The following is a 4,150-nucleotide window of genomic DNA, read 5'->3' on the forward strand; positions in this document are numbered from 1 at the left end:
TTACTGACCAAATTTTTGAACGATAGACAGTGTATATATATATATATATATATATATATATATATATATATATATATATGTTACGAATATGTGCGAATATTATATAGCGAATATAAATAAACATAAAGCGAATGGCTTTAACGCATTTCTTTATTACGTTTTACCCATAGGTCCAACCAACGCAGAAGACTGATTGGACCTTTTTGCTCTATGCCTCATCTGAGCTCGAGCAGATAGATGGCGTAGCGACATTGCTAACCGAATCCTGACGCTTAGCCCTCCCCTCATTGTTTTTCTGAATAAGGGGAGAATACAGCACTACATGTAATATTTGCTCACGCCAAACTGAAAGCGAAGAGCACAGACTCTATTTGAGCTGTTTTGTTGTTGAACGAGGCATTAAAAGCGAGTAATGTAGGACGGATGGTGTAACGTAAAAGTATTAGCAGCCTGCTAGCGCTTCACATATGTGTTTGTATGTGTGTGTGAACCCGGGACGCGCAGAGGCTTTTTTACTCAATAACACTACGAAAGAAAAGTGCGAGAGAATTTTCTCGGCTAAGCAAATATCAGGAGTCGCTGGCTCGGATTTAGGCTCGTTTTATGAGCAAGAAGAGAAGAGAGGAGCAGTAAACTTGACTCAGGTAGGGTTGAAGGCATTTTTTCCTCCTTTTTTTGCTTTGCTTGCTAATCTGCCATGGCGAGCTGCTGAATTAGCTACATTTATAGTTGTGGCTTGTGTATTAAAACCACAACAGCCCTTGACTGTTTATCCATAATGTTGGTTATTATAACCGGATAAACTTCAAATAGTAACATATTTCACTCTTCCACATAGAACTAGTAAGCAAAGCTTAGTCACTATGGTTAGCTTACATGCTAAACCAAAAGAAAGCATTAACATCACGTAAGTTCTTTAGTGTATTGCATAAAGAGGTTGAAACAACTAGACATGTCGCATTTTGGTAACTTTTAACATTTAGCATTCAGAGTCACCTGAATGCTACATGCACATAAAGCTAGGCTAGCTGAGTATGCGTAGTGTGCAGTTATTACAGATGTAATGCCTTCATGTTTGCGGACACCTCATTTAATAAAGAGGAAGATTCATCTTAGAAATAAGCATGCATGTTCAATTTGAGCTGTCAGTAGCCACCAGCATGTTATAACCAGTTTCAAATATGTGACTGACTTGATTTAAGACATACTCGTCCAGTTGCCCAGCATAACATATAGATACTATTGAGTTCCTAAAGCATACTTGGCATGTTAGAGATGTTTGTGCTTGTGAAAAGCCAGCATAGTCTCCACAAGAGAGCTATTTTGCTTCATCTAACAGGTCCTCCCTCATTGTCCTGCCTTTATTTGTATTTTTTTTTTTAAAGAGGCTTGTGCACTGTGCCTTATTTTGGACCTCTGCAATTAGATGGGGCATTGTTTAGGAAAATTACTGGACAGGAACGTATTCCCCTGTCTTTGTCTTGACTGTTTATTTCCTATGGAATTCTGGAAGTCATCAGGGTCTAATTAAAGGCAAGTCTTAACTGATGACCAAATTGGTTTACATCAAGTCCCATCCTGTTTGCCCCCCTTGAGTTCATTCACCTCCACAGTATCTCTCAGTTTCCCACACAGAACCTTTTGACTCCGTGTTCCCAGGAGCCTTAAAATGTGTTGTGAGATTGTGCTAATGAAGAATTGTTTTGCAACCCAAACTGATTTCTTTGTGATAATGGAGATGGTCACAGTGAGGATTATTTGGTGTTGTAGGAAATATTCAGGGATTTCAAGTGCCTTGCTTATCAGATGTCCCCCAAGCAAGACTAGAGATGGTGTGATTTACTGATAGCCTAGTGTCTACCTATGAGAAACAAAGGTAAGTGTTTTAATAAAATATAAATGCTTTATCTGCTGCTGCTCTGTTGAGAGAGTGTCGTCCTTAATATAGCTCAAGAAGCACCATTGTTGTTCATCAATGTGGGTAATTCAAGAAACAATCGAGTGAAGAGAGCAGTGCGGTTTGGGTCCTGCAGTATGTTGTACACATGGTGTGACTCTGGTTGAGGTGTAGGGGTTTCCCCCTCTTTTTTCATCTTACTATGATGTAGCCCATCCTTTCCTCTGTTACTATGCTGCAATATGTGCTGGTGCCAACAGTTAAGTGAGATTTATGTTTGATGGCACTGCAGTTCTGTGTTAAAGGGATAGTTGACCTGAAAATGTGAGTTCTCTCATCATTTACTCACCCTCATGTCATTCCAAAACCGGTAATGAAATATTTGGAAGAATATTCATGCAAATCAGTGACGACAAAATTAGTTCATATGACTTGTGCTCTATATTACAAGTCATATGATTATTCACTGATAATCTTGCCACTCAGTGAGATTATAAATTGATTTGTGAACTGGATGAACTGGTTAATTGCAAAAAACCAGAATCCAGATTTTATTCTCCGATCCGTTTCTTAAGTTCAGTTAATAGTCTCAGTGGTTTTTGCGGCAGTTTGAGTTTGCACCTTGCAGAATAATGACTTACTTTTTGATCTGTTCCTCACAGCTTTCAGTATGACTGGAATTTAGTGCATTTATAGAATACAGTGCATTTTTCCATTATTGATTTTGGTGCTTTCCTTGTATAGAAATGAACTGTGTGAAGATTCTTTGAAAGGTTATTTATTTTATTTATACATTTTTATTTTTTTGCTTTTCTTTTGTTTTTGTGAACTGCTTTGTACTTTCTATATTTTTTTAATTGCAAAAAGCATGCATAATGCTTAGACAGACACTAGATAAAAATGATAGGCAGGGCTCGAGTAAGGATTTTTCTTTTCTGCTGGCTCATTCAGGCCAGTAATTCAGATTTTCTATTTGCCCTACTAGTATTTTCACCACATGACACAATAATCCATTTTATTTTCAGTGACACATCTGTGTATGAGTCAGAAAAAAATATAGTTATAGTTTTCATTAACTGGTGTGCTTTGACAGCAAATATTTTGTTGAGTTTCTACTTTTGAATAGTGACTTGACTTACTATATACACTTCTGTACAAAAGTTTGAGGTCAGTTAGATTTTTCATGATTTTGGAAAGTCTCTTAAGCTCACCAAGGCTGCATTTATTTGATATACTGTAGAAACTGTAATATTGTGAAATTGTATTACAGCTAAAAGTTTTATTTTTTAAAACATATTAAAATGTATTTTAATTCTGTGGTGACAGCAAGTTTTTCAGCAGTACTCCAGTCTTCAGTGTCACTTGATCCTTTAGAAATCACTCTGTTGATTTTGTGCTTAAGAAACATTTCTTATTATCAGTGTTGGAAAAAAAATGTTCTGCTTATGTTTGTGGAAACTGTAGTGCATTTTTTCAGGATTATTTAATAAGATTTTCAAAAGAAAAGGGTTTATTTGAAATAGAATATAATTTTTTGTAACATTGTTATAAATGCCTTAGCTCAAACTTTTGATCATTTTGATCCATCTGTTTTGAATGTATTAATTTATAAAAATAAAAAAAAATTAATAAAAAAAAGTGACAACGCAGTAATTGACCCAATAGGACAAGTGACAGATCTGCCAGCTGTTCCAAAACTCTCTCACACTGTGGACCATCAGGCTATCTTCATTGTTGAGCCTGTTTACGGGGTAGGTAGGTATTATTATTATCAGTAGGTATTATTATGAAGAATAATTATGAAATCTTTTGCTGTCATGAATAAGTTCAACTGTCTCTCTGGATTTGCCAGGGTTTTGCAGACTGATGGTACTTGTGTACAATGTAACATGAGTAGCTTGCCAATTGTATAACCTTGAAAAGTATCGAACAACTGTGTATCGGATTGTATCGATTAATGGCGCCCCAGGTATGATTTGAAAATAAGGTTTCATTGGGCTTTTGTTGGCTGCACACTAGGGGTGGGCGATATGAGCTAAAATTCATATCACAATATTTTACACCGTCCAGGCAATATCGATAATATATTGTGATATGAGGGAAAAAAAATTACAGGCAAAATATTTTTTCTCTATTTCTAATTTTTCTCAAGAAGTGCAAACGTGCAACATGAGGTAGGCCTGTATGAATTGAATTAAATGAAATATTGTGTGTTTGAGTAGGCCAGTGGTTCCCAAACTTTTTCTGCCGGGC

At 36.2% G+C, this 4,150-nt stretch overlaps 1 protein-coding gene across 2 annotated transcripts in view; it reads left to right on the plus strand.

Annotated features, from left to right (window-relative positions):
- The first annotated feature begins 264 nt into the window (after positions 1-264).
- Positions 265-4,150, plus strand: part of btbd7 (BTB (POZ) domain containing 7) — a 75,717-nt gene continuing 71,831 nt past the window's right edge. For both annotated transcript variants that reach the window (XM_016294758.1, XM_016294767.1), the window contains exon 1: positions 265-644. The gene's annotated coding sequence lies outside the window, so the exon portion shown is untranslated. The remainder of the gene's footprint in view (positions 645-4,150) is intronic.

Source organism: Sinocyclocheilus grahami, unplaced genomic scaffold (genome assembly GCF_001515645.1).
Source record: "Sinocyclocheilus grahami isolate Dianchi unplaced genomic scaffold, SAMN03320097.WGS_v1.1 scaffold15.1, whole genome shotgun sequence".
Taxonomy (NCBI): Eukaryota; Metazoa; Chordata; class Actinopteri; order Cypriniformes; family Cyprinidae; genus Sinocyclocheilus; species Sinocyclocheilus grahami.